Raw genomic sequence first — 13283 nt, 5'->3', positions numbered from 1 at the left:
TCAGTTCTGCCCATCACCTTTTGGGAAGGTTATCCAGAAACTAAAACATATCTAGAAAAAGTTGATAAGGATGATGAGGGAGCTGCATACATAGGAACTGGGAATGCTTAGCTTGGAAAAGAGAAGTTGTAGGGCAAAAGTTTTAAATCTGAGATCCAGGGACCAACAAGAAGTCTATGGATAATTTTCAGTGGTTCTATGAACTTGGATAAGAGAAAAATTGCATTTTTATTTTCACTAACTTCTAATTTAAATTTAGTACTTCCTTCAATTATTTAAAACCATGGTTCAAGAGAGCCCGGGGCTCCCCTCTCGCCCTTCGCTGCCGCAGCCTCGTTCGCCGTCAGTGCGGCTCACCCGCAGCCCCCGCAGTCCCCACAGCTCCGCCGATCCCGTTCTCGGCTGCAAGATGAAGACCGAGGAGGTGAAGAGCACCGCGAAGACGCAGCAGCGCATGGCCTAGCACAGCCACGTGAAGGGGGTGGGGCTGATGGCCTGGCCAAGCATGCGGCCTCCCGGCTGGTGGGGCAGGAGGACACCCGCGAGCCATGTGGTGTGATAGTAATCAAAAGCGAGAAAATGTCCAGGAGAGTTGTTTTGTTGGCAGGACCTCCCGGAACTGGCAAGACAGCCCTAGCCCTGGCTATGTAGCTCAGGAGTTAGGTAGTAAGGTCCCCTTCTGTCCCATGGTGGGAAGTGATGTCTACACTATAGAAATTAAGAAGACAAAAGTTCTGATGGAAAACTTCAGAAGAGCAATTAGTCTGAGGATAAAGGAGACCAAGGAAGTTTCCGAAGGTGAAGTCAAGGAGTAAACTCTATGTGAGACTGAAAACCCCATGGGTGGATGTGGCAAAACCATCAGCCATGTAATCAGAGGACTTCAGACAGTAAAAGGAACCCAACAGTTGAAACTGGACCCTAGCATCTTTGAAAGTTTGCAGAAGAAGGGAGTGGAGGCTGGAGATGTGATATACATAGAAGCATACAGTGGTGCAGTGAAGAGGCAAGGCAGGTGTGATACCTATGCTACTGAATTTGGCCTTGAAGCTGAAGAGTATGTTCCCTTGCCAAAGGGTGATGTGCACAGAAAAAGGAAACTATTTAGGATGTGACCTTCCATGACTTTGATGTTGCCAGTGCTAGGCCCCAGGGCAGGCAGGACATCCTGTCCATGATGGGCCAGTTAATGAAGCTAAAGAAGACCAAAATCACAGGCAAGCTTCAAGGGAAGATTAACAAGGTGGTCAACAAGTACATTGACCAAGGCATAGCGGAGTTGGTTCCTGGCGAGCTGTTTGTTGACACGGTGCACGTTGGACATCGAATGCTTCACCTACCTGCACCTCGCCTTGGAGCGTTCCGCCATCCCCATTGTCATCTTCTCTTCCAACCAGGGTACCTGGATCATCAGAGGCACTGAGGATGTGATCTCTCCTTATGGAATTCCCTTTGACCTTCTAGACTGAGTGATGGTCATTCGCCCCATGCTGTACATCCCACAAGAAATGAAACAGATAATAAAAATCAGAGCCCAGACAGAAGGAATTAACATCAGTGAGGAAGCATTAAACCACCTGGGAGAAATTGGTACCAAGACAACATTAAGATGCTCAGTGCAGCTACTGGTTGACACCAGCCAACCTGCTGGCCAATGTCAATGGGAAAGACAGTATTGAGAAGGAACACGTGGATGAAATTAATGAAATCTTCTATGATGTCAAATCTCCAGCCAAAATCCTAGCTGATCAATAGGATAAATATATGAAGGAAAATGATGGTTCATCTTAACCCTTTTGAGTTGAGATGGAAAGACACCAAGAATGTGCCTTGGTCTGCTAAAACAGCAAAGACATGAAGATGGATATTTGTGAAGCAGAGAAACCTCTGGACTTAATGTCTGTTCACTTAGTTATATTATCAATTTTGTGTGGAATGATTAATTTAAAATGATCATATCTTCTCCCATAGTTGCAGTGTTTCCACCCTCATCTGGAATATCTTCTAATAAATCTTTTTAGTTTATTTTGAAAAAACAAAACAAAACAAAACATGATTGAGAGGAGTCCATAGGCTTCAACAGGCCATCACAGAGGTCCATGACTCACAAAAAAGGTGAAGAATCCCTGCTTTAGGAAGACATGAAAGCAGTCTTCAAGGATCTAAAAGATGGCAGGAGAAAAGCATTTAGTAATTGCCTATTATATGCCATATACTATGCTAAGCACTTTCTAAATATTATACCACTTGATTCTTAAAATAACCATGAGAGGTAGGTACTATTATTATCCCCATTTTACTGTTGAGGAAACTGAGGTAGAAAGGATTACACAGATAGTAAATGTCTGAGACCATATTCAAACCGCCAATTAGGCAGCTATGATGTAGAAGAAGGATTCATCACATTCTATTTGTACCTAAAGGGCAGAACAAAAAAAAAATGATGTTGAGCAAACTGGAAAATGATAGATTTTCATTCTATGCAAGGGAAATGTGCTAAAAATTAGAGCTATCAGAAAGTGGAGTGTGCTTCCTTGGGAATTAGTAGGTTGCTTCTCACTGGAAGCCTTTGAGTGGAGGCAAGATGATCACTTGTTAGGGATGCCATAGAGGGGATTTCTATCCATGTATGGGCTGAATTAGGTGATCTCTAGGGTCCTTTCCAATTCTGAGATTCTGTGGAATAGCAGAGCAAGGATTCAAACTGAGGTCCCCTGACTCCGGACTCATCACTATTTCCAACTTCCTTAGTTGTATTCCCCATGCTACCTAGCTGAGCACTGTGTGTTCTCCATATTACCAAAGAAATTGAATTTTCAATATTGCTAATGAAATTAAAATTTCTTAATAAATATCTTTTGGGTGAATCAATCACTGAATTGGAGTTTCCCTAGCTAACAGTTCAGTATTCTAACGAGGGAAATTTAAGAGTCAAGCAAATTTAATAAATTCTTGCAGTCTTATAATAAGTCTTTTAGTTTTGCAATAGAGGAAGGTACATGGAAGGCTCTTTTGTAGTCATCTTCTGTTGCCACTTACCATAGTATTCTTTTAGTAATTTAACAAATTGTTCCAGGAATTCAGTCATTTGAATTAGATATGCATTGCTAATTGAAGAAATCAACAACAATAATAACAACAAACTATGAGGTATCCACACACATCAAATTGGCTAAAATGTAACTAAAATCAACGCACCCATATTCTGGTTGATGGGGAAGAAATGAGTACGCTTGTTCATTGCCAGTGGAATTGCAGACCCGTAGAATCTCTTTGGAGTGGAAGTTGGCATCATGCAGAAAAAAGCTATGAAGCCAATTATAGTCATAAACAATCAACACCACAAACATAGAATAGCAAGAACCACAAAAATGGATTTATTTATTCAAAAGTTCTCAGAGCAATATAGTTTATAATTGCAAAACAATTTAAAAACTGTAAGAAATTTGGGTGCTCAATGTTTGAGAAATGGTTCAACAAAATTGAGATGATGGAGAATGTTCATGTTCAGAACAAAAAGTCTGATGCGATGCACATGCTACTGAGTTCAGCCATAAGCCTTCATATGCCTTGGACATTTACTGCACTTGGATGAACTGAACTCACAACTAAATAGAAGGAGGAGACAGAAGTGAATTGCCCCTAGAAAATTACAGAGATCTTAATGGTGCCCCTCTTCTCCCAGAATCAAAATACCCTCCCCTTTCTAAAACACCAATCTTTTACCAGAGTTGTAGTATGGCTGCAAGTAAAAGAGTACTCTACACAGTCTCTGAAGCCTTAGAAATGAGCCCAGCACCAAGGACAATACAGAGGTGCCACGTGGGCATGAACAAGCAGTAATATATCCCAGACAGAGAACTTGGAAGGAGAAACAAGGAAAGGACGTAATCAGAAAAAAAGTTATGATTAAAAGAGACAACGAAATGATCAGTAAAAGATGACAAGGGTTAATAGGCAAACAGTCCAACTTCCCCACTGATATTTTCACAATATCAGGAAAAATAGAATACTTGTAGGTATGTTTTATATATATATACATATATATGTGTGTGTATATATGTTTACATATCTATATCTATCTATTGATCTATGGATCGAGATATGCATATGTATACATTTATATAGATATATAGATATATACATATACATATACATACACACACACACACACACACACACACACACACATATATATATATATATATATATATATATATATATACTGTAGTATGTTAAGTGGATCCTATGTGGCAAATTTGTGGAAGAACAGGAACAGATGTCACAAAATGGTCAGGCATGGGAATCTCTGTTCTTGTTCTCGATCTTCACCTTTTTTGACCTCTTTGCAGCCTTTGACACTGGGAATTACTCTCTTCTCCTTGCTATTATCTTTTTCTTTGTATTTTCTTGCCACTTCTCTCTTCTGGTTCTATTTATCTGACCATTCCTTCTCAGTCTCCTGTGATGAATTGTCATCCAGGTCACTCCTACTCGCCATGGGTGTCCCTCCTTGCTCTATCCTGTGCTGTCTTCTCTTATCTCTCTATAACGTTATACTGGGTGATCTCATCAGCTTCCATAGATTCAAGGATCATCTTTATTTATCTAGCCTTAACCTCTCTCCTTACCTGCCATCTTGCAGCTCCAACTTCCTATTATATATCTTGAACTAGATGTTCCTTAGACATCTTAAGCTCAATAAACTAAATGAGTCTACAGCTAGTTTTAGTTTAAAACTAAACTCATTCCCTCCCCTCCCCCACTTAAACCCTCCCTTTTTCCAAACTACTCTATTACTCCAAACTCAAGGGCACTATTCTCCTCCTAGTCCTCTAAATTTGCCACAGTCTAGGTGCCATCATCAACTTCTCTCTCTCTCTCTCTCTCTCTCTCTCTCTCTCTCTCTCTCTCTCTTGCCACCCTCCATCCATAACCAATCAACTGCCAGGTCTTATTGATTCTGCCTTTAAAGCATTTCTCATATATACCCCCTTCTTTTGTCTTTCATTGCCACCACTCTGGGACACAACCTGCATTAACTCATGCTTGAACTATTGCAATAGCCTGCTGGCTGGTTTCTTTGCCTTAATTCTCTCCCCATCCCAGTCTATCCTCCACTCAGCTAGCAAAATGTTCTTCCTAAAGCATGTGCCTGAGCATGTCATTCTCCCATTAAGTAAAGTCCAGTGGTCCCCTATTGCTTCCAGGATCAAATACAAAGTCTTGTGCTTGGATTTTCAAGCCCTCTATTTCTGACTCCTTCCTCCCTTTCAAGTCTCCTTCCCTCTACATACTTTATGGCCAGTGAAATTGACCTTCTCACATTTCCTGGCACATGATACTACAGTTTTTGACACCATGTATTTTCACAGAGTGTCCTCTATAGGCTGAATAAACATTTGTTGATTGACTCGTAATTAATTGGAGGGAGATCACAGATGCATATGAGTATTTTTAATACATTAATAAAATCAGATAATGTAATGCAAGTAAGATCAACAGGTATGAGGAATGGTAAATGGAAAGACCTTTATGCAATAATGCAAAGAAAACACAAACTGAACTACTCAGTAGCCACGAGCAGATGTGCTTCTGATAGTACCATGATTCAATTGCCCTCTCATCCTGGAACTTCCCTCAGTTCCTGAGGCCTTCTCATCCTTAAGTATCCCTCTGTCATGTCCATCCCTTCTCTTATTGGTCAGTTTTTTGGGGGGCCTCCATTTCGGAAAACATGCATAGGCTCACCATTTTTTTGTTCCTCTCCTGGCTGTGGTTTGAACTCTATAACCTTGACTGTCATCGATCCTCATGGGTTCTCCTCATCCCATCCTTTTCCATCTCTTTTTGTTTGTGTTGTCTTCTTTCCCCCCCATTAAAATTTAACCTTTTTGAGGTCAGGGACTCTTTCTTTTTCTTGTATTCATGCCCTCAGCCTTTAGCACAGTAACTGGCACATAGTAAGCATTTAATAACTATTTATTGCTTGCATAAAATGAATGAGAATAAATGGAAAAAAGAATCCTAATTCAGACTTATAGCAGTGATGGCAAACTTAAGTAGAAATGGTAGCCACTAGATAGTATATAACAATCCCTGTGGGCTACATATTGACTTAGAAAAGCATGTATGAACATTATCTATATTTTATTGTATTTTTAATTATTGTGTTAGATATTTCCCCATTACATTATTATCTAGTTCAGACCACATTCAGGAGTGCTGTGGGACACAATCCAGACTGTGGACCACATGTTTGACACTTCTGACTTAGAGGGAGTGACTAAAAAGCTGTGAAATATTTTATTTATAGGTAAAGAGTTACAAACCAAATTCAGTTAATGTTCAATATTTAGTTTACGATAAATGATTTTAAAATATTTTTTTAAATATTGAAGGAGAATAGAAGAACTTTTGAGACAGCTGATTTATAAAAATCATAGTATGTCAGAAATGGAAGGAACTGGAAGAACATCTAGTCCAAACTCCAGGTTGTATAAGAGAGAGTAGCAGTCTTGGCCAACATCACACAGCTTGGTAGTGGTGGTTGCCTCCCTCACAGACCATGGCCCTTTCCTCTAAACCAGACATTTTCCTCTGAAGTAACAGTTTAATAAGCAATGAAATTAGGTACAAGCCTGGAACTTAAAGGAGATAAGGAGATAAGACTTCAATAATAAATTTTATGTGGTACATACCCTAGGGCAAACTTCTATTAGAAATAAAGAAGTACCAGGAGGAAGAATGATTTACTGTCCTTACAATCTTAAAAGGTGGAGACGGAGGACTGATGCTAGAATGAGAGGACTTGAGTGGAAAGTGTGTTTCTTTGTGATCTTGGACAAGTTCCTTAAGTTTCCTCCCCTGTGAGATGAAGGGATTGGACAAAATAATTTCACAGGCATCTTTTAGCTCTAGACCAGGTCAAACAGAAAGGATTGATCATCTAAAGGCGATGACACACACCTATAATTCTTGCTACTGAAGAGGCTGAGGCTAGTGGATCACTTGAGTTCAGGAGTTCTCAGCTTCAGTAGGGTTAAAGCCAGTTGAGTAATCAGTCCACATTGTCTGGTTTCAATATGGTGAGTCCCTGGAAGGAAGAGGGGGCAATCAGGATGTCTAAAGAGGGGCAAAATAAGGAGAATGGAAAGGGACTAGCTCAAAGCTTCGGTGTCAATAAACAGTGGAGTTAGGCCAATAGGGGAAAGGAGAGGAAAGGGGAAGGGGAAGGGGAGGGGAGGAGAAAGAGGGGAGGGAAGGGAGGTTCTCCATGCTGATTAAAAATGTCATCTATCTAGGATAGATGGGAGCTCTCAATAGGAGGTACTGGCGCTCATTTCCCAGAGCCACTAGAGAAGAAAGTTTTCATAATAGGGTGGACCTGGAGAAAGAAAGAGCAACATTTGAAGCTGTTTAACTTTGGACAAGTCATTTAATTTCCCATTTTCCACATCTCTATCATGGGGATAATACGAGTGTCTGTTTCTCAGGAATGTGATGAGGATGAATGGAGTAAGGAATGTAAAGTACTGGGCAAATGTTGAACTCTATGTAGATGACAGCTATCATTATTGTGATTCCTGGGGAAAGGATGCTGTTACTCCTAAATACGCTCCTAACCACTTTTGGAGGATCTAAATAGTGAACAACACTTGCTGAGTCAGATATCCCCAAATGGAAGATAGGCGTTTTATCAGGTCCTTCTGCAAATTTTGCCTGGCCTGCCAACTTCCAAATCCCATTCGCCCTCTCATGTAATTATTATCTAGAATGTCCTTGAAAAGAGCTTAATTTATTCTTTTCTCTTCCTTTGAGGTAACTCTGGATGGATGTGGAATGCCACATAATTGTGTTATTTCAGACAATAAAACAAATCATCCACTACAGAAAGGTAATCAAGCAATTTAAATTTGTCATGGTCTCCTGAACACCTGCCTTCTTATTTTTAGGTTCCTACTGTATTCCCCCAATAATTACAAATGAAAGTGGGGGTGGGAATCAACAAAACAAAATAAATATTTCTTCAAGAGAAGAGTACTTAGTTGAAGTGCCTAATCTCCACAAAAGCTAAATCTACAAGGATGTGAAATCTTCTGAGGAACAACTCACTGTTTTTAAGAGGCTTTTGTTTTCACTCTTTTTTTTAATGCTGCTACTACTATGAACGAGAATTTATTCTTCAATGCCCTCAGGGAGACACTAACTTCCATTTTTTTCAGACTGTCATATTCCATAACACACAGTCATACAACACTGAATATTAGTGTTGTAAAGATGGCTCTTTGTTTCAGAAAGAAGTTTGGGGTCATCAAAAGAATTCTATAATTTCTCAAAGGCAATCCAGGACACTGCATGTCTGTGTAAATATGGGCCTCAATCATTGTCCATCTGTAACATCTGTCATACATGCATACACACAAAAAGAGAGAAGAAGTTTATAGTTTATCCATTCAATTGCATATGATTATCTGGTCAATAGGCTTTATTCATCCACTTGGTTTTTCCTGTATGTATCACTATGGCTATTGTTTAGGAGTATTCCACTTGAAACAAGTAGGACAATGTCTTCTGCAAACAGTAACATCTAGAGGATCCTACTATGAAGAAGTTCATTGTGTAGAAGTGAACAGGCTTTGAAATATTAGATGTGAATAATTATGAAACAGAAATAAAGTTATGGATATCATCAAAACTACATGTAGTGAGAAAAAATGGGTTACCAATTGACCAATCTTATGCAACACTCATATTCTGGTGATATCAGCAGAAAGTGAGGAAGGCTTCTAACACATTGGGTTACCCACTGAGGAAAATATTGAGAGGACGATCAGAACGAAAGTCAGATAGGATGTGCAGGCGTCTGCATCTGCATTATTGGAGAAAATATACAGTATAAGAATCATACATTGGTGAAATTGTGGATCTGTTTGAGTAAGGCATCCTTCAGCTAAGCTAGTAGTCTGTTGTTTTCTTTTGGTCACAAGATTCTTGTTATTTTTCTGAGATGCGATGAAGAATTTCGAATGATCTTATAAATTCTGTCCCTGAGAAACATGTAGTGGAGTCTCTCAGGAGGTAGTTGGAATCACTGGTGGCCTCTCAATGAGAAAGTTTATGTGTAGTCTCCATAAATAATCAGCTGCTTCTATTGTGATCATGCCAATAGGCAAGCTATGGAAGTGGGGGCAGTGGATGAAGGAGAAAATTTAAAGAACAGAGCTCTGAGCTCTTTCAGCCCCACTGTTACATAAATCATTTTGAAACACAAATAACAGACTAGTGGGAATACAATACTGAGCAAATAATCTGCAGTCCTTACATCCCAGGGGGATAATCCTCAGGAAGCAGCATGGTAGAGTAGAAAACTCTCCAGATTGAAAGTCAGAGGACCTGGGTTCACACAGTGGTAAATGTCACGCTGGTCACACACTTGGTAAATGTCAAAGGCAGGATCTGAACCTAGGTCCTCTGAGTCCAGGTCCAGTGCTCTTTCCACTGGACCATGTTGCTTTCCTGCTAAGGAAACTGGAGAAGGGAATAATCACTTGACTAGGCTACTTAAATACCTAGGAGGTCTATGCTTCTATTGGGGGAGGGGAAACAATATTTGGACATTGAGGGATTGATAATCAAGATATAGGTATATAGATATGCACACATATATACACACATACTGACTATAATTAGATGAGGGAGAAAGGTTGGAATAAGATTATTAAGAACTTTTAATGTTAGATAGAAGAGTTTCTGTCACCGGAACCTTGTCAGCCAAGGAGTGACATACTCAGATCTGTGCTTTAGTAATATCATTCTGACTGTTATGCAGAAGATAAAATCCTTGAAGAGAGAGATTAGATACAGGAAAGTCCATCAGGAAATTCTAACACCCATTTGGGGGGTGACGCAGGACTGAACTAGGGTAGTTGTTTCTGAGTGGAAAGAAGGCAACAGATGTGAGAGACATTATAAAGGTAGATATGGATAGAAAAGATACTCAGATTAAAAAAAAAGATTGGAGGTTTCAAATTCTTACTTGCCCCTTAGGAAGTTTATTCAGAGAAGAGTAATAATTATCAATTTTGGGATCTAGGGCAATGTGTCCACAGATCAACTTTATAATTCATGGTTTGAGAAAATGCAAGCAATAAAGACAAATTTAATTGAGAGTAAAGATCATGGGACACTGCCCTTTGGGAAAGAGTGAGGAGGTAAAGACCTCAGGACACCATGAAGTAGACCACTGCTTTAAAGTATTTTGGAGTACTGCGCTAAGCCAGGGGGGCAGTAGGAAGAGAAGGGTAAAATATGGTCAAACCTTAGCAGGTCTTATCTGTTACACAGTTACTGTCAAGGAGTACACAATTTGGTCCCTTCCTAATTTAATATTCTTGCTACCTAGGTGTTCAGCACAGTTCCTGGCACACAGTAAGTACTTAATAAATACTTATTGAGACTTGACTTGTTAAGCTCAGTTGTTTCCATGCTCCCAAGGAGAGGAAGCTCTGTCAAAATGGAAATAAAATTGCAACATTTTTTAAATGGACCATATTTTAAAGTCACTATTTTAAAATTTTGCCTCCTCCAAATTTTGGTACCCTGAAGACAAAGCCCAAGTTGCTCCATCCTACTTACGCTTCAGTTTCAAAGCGAGGTTAGGGAAAGATTTGCTTGAATTATTTGAAACAAACTGTAAGCTAAGTTCAAATTTATATTTCAAGGTCTGGACCATAAGCAATGAAATTTGTATGAGAATCCTGTGATCTCTGCTTTAATCCAAAGTAAGTTTAAATATTGAAGTGTATATTTTACCCAAACCAGAACATTGATCAATTTACTCCACTGTTTATATATCTGTACATTAATTAGCTACATGTTTTTTGTGGGTTCTCCATTTCTTGTAAACTCAGTCACGCAAAAAAAAGGTGTCTCTGGACTTTATAAACCACATCATATGAAAAGTTTCCCAAAACTACCCAGACTGAAAACTCAGTGCTTTGCACAAATATGATTGAGGCCATGTGGTGAAGTCACTAGAGGTTGTATTAACTCAGCTCAGTTTGGCAGGAGAGTCATTAAAAGAAAGGAGAAGAGAGAAGGGCTTGGCATCATCTTTGCAAGAGTTAGAAGCCTTGTTTCTTGTTTCTCGTTCCCTTTTCGTCCTAATAGATTTCTCCAGGGCTACATTTCTAAAGTCTTGGTTTCAGGTCACTCGAGGGCTTTGTAACACTGAAACACATTTTTGCCAGGATATAAATATTGGCTGGGACTAGATTCAGGGTGATACACTCAATTCTGATGGGATATCTGTGTTACTGACTGAGGAGGGGCCATAAAGAAATTAAGTACTGTCTCTAATATACTTACATTTTATGTTGCTTCTGTTAATAGCATCCTCCTCATCAGGTGGATGGAGTAAGGGACCAGGCCTGTATGATAGTATATTAGACATCAGAAAAGCTAAGGAGGAAAAAGTGACAACGCTTGCTCTAAAAAAAAGTTTGTACTCAAAAATTTAGAACAACCATTGAGCCAAACTTACAGCTCTTGTGAGACTCAAAAGGGAGTAGAAACTTTTGTTGTCCTTGTCTTATTTTTTTAACCTGGTCATTTAGACTTCTGTTTGATTTGGGGGGGGGGGTACTTCAGAGAGGGGAGATTCATTTTTTTTTCATAGTATAAAACAAGAATGGATCTGGAAGAAACCTGAGATCATCTGGTAAACTACCTCACTCAAATAAGGACAAATGGTTTCCTGCCTTTCTTTTCTTTTATAAAATCACCACAGTTGTCTTTAGTTACCCATCATAGTGTTTTATCTTATTTTTTTAAAGCTATATGGATGCATTTCTTAAACATGACAGTCATTCCTCCAGGACAAAGGACAGGGTGCCCACATACATTGAATCTCTCCTTGCAACAAAGAAAAAAGAATTAAGCAAAAGAAACCACCTAAAAGACTGATGTGATGGCAGATTTGGCATCCCAGATCTTTTGTCTTCCACCATTCAAAGAGGAGGGTTAGTGTTCTTCATTAGCCCAACTCCTGAACTAGGTTTATTCATTGCAATTAATCTGAGTTTTGCTACTCTTTATTGTCACTTTCATTTATCTAGTGGAGGCCATAGTTTATATTGTTTTCCTAGTTTTGATTTTTTCACTTTGCATCAGTTTTTACAAGTCTTGTCATGCTTCTCTTAATTCCATACATTCATTTATCCATTCCAATGTTATAATACTTTGAGAATCAATAAGTTTTCTTCACACCCGAATCACTTTTTTCTTCTTCCATTTTTAATGAATGTAGAAAACAGTTGTATGGTAATTCCCTCATGTAAACCTATTATGTAAGCTACTTGAAATTTCTTTTTAGCCTTCTCTTCTCCAGGGTTTAACAACCCCTCTTCTTTCCTTAAGTGACCTCCATCTCATTCATTCCTTTTGTAATTCTCCTCTGGATTCTTTCCAATTTCTCCATGTCCTTGCTAAAGTGTGGTGATTAAATCTGGATACTCTAATAAGAGTCTGACTTATGCTGAGTTTAGCAGAAAAATACTTCCCAGACTTGGAACATTATACTCTTATCAATACCTCCCAGGATCATATCATAATGACATTATCTTGCCAACTCATATTCAGTTTGTACTCAACTATGACACTACCCAGGTTTTTTTCAGTGAGGAATGTGCCTAGCCAATCTTTCATAAAAAAAATGGTGAAAATCCATTAACATTCTCCTATTGATTTTCTCAATTCAAAATTAAAAATGTCTAATAGGAATATCTCAACACCAGAAAGCTGGCTTCTCATTGATGATTTTTTTTTTTTTTTGGTTCACAGGAACTCAGGGGAATTTGTGCATGAAGGTATGAAGGAGCTGTACATACATAGATGAAGTAAAAGATCTTTTGAGTTATTGAAATAAACAAAAAGTAAGCATAAGGAAATTAAGATGAGCAAATCAACTTAGATTGGAAGTCTTGCCAAAAACTCACAGATATCTCTAGGAATTAATCACTCACAAGAAAATGTTTTACATTGCAGGACATAAAGTCACAGAAAATATATATATATATATGTATATATGTGTGTGTACACATATACATATATACATATATGCACACATATGCATACATACATATCTATATAGCTTTATCTATCTATATCTATTTGTATGTGTATGTATATATGTATATATGTATATATGTATATATGTATATATGTATGTGTATGTGTGTGTGTGTGTGTGTGTGTGTGTGTGTGTGTGTGTGTGTGTGTGT

The 13283-nt window shown here is 38.7% G+C and overlaps 1 pseudogene; it reads left to right on the top strand.

The window, feature by feature from the left end:
• Window positions 1–409: 409 nt before the first annotated feature.
• LOC114024660 lies at window positions 410–1791 on the top strand (annotated as a pseudogene).
• The last annotated feature ends 11492 nt before the right edge of the window (window positions 1792–13283 follow it).

This window comes from Vombatus ursinus, unplaced genomic scaffold (assembly GCF_900497805.2).
Source record: "Vombatus ursinus unplaced genomic scaffold, bare-nosed wombat genome assembly UNPS02014822.1, whole genome shotgun sequence".
NCBI classification, from domain to species: Eukaryota; Metazoa; Chordata; class Mammalia; order Diprotodontia; family Vombatidae; genus Vombatus; species Vombatus ursinus.
This window is presented reverse-complemented; position numbering and strand designations above follow the sequence as displayed.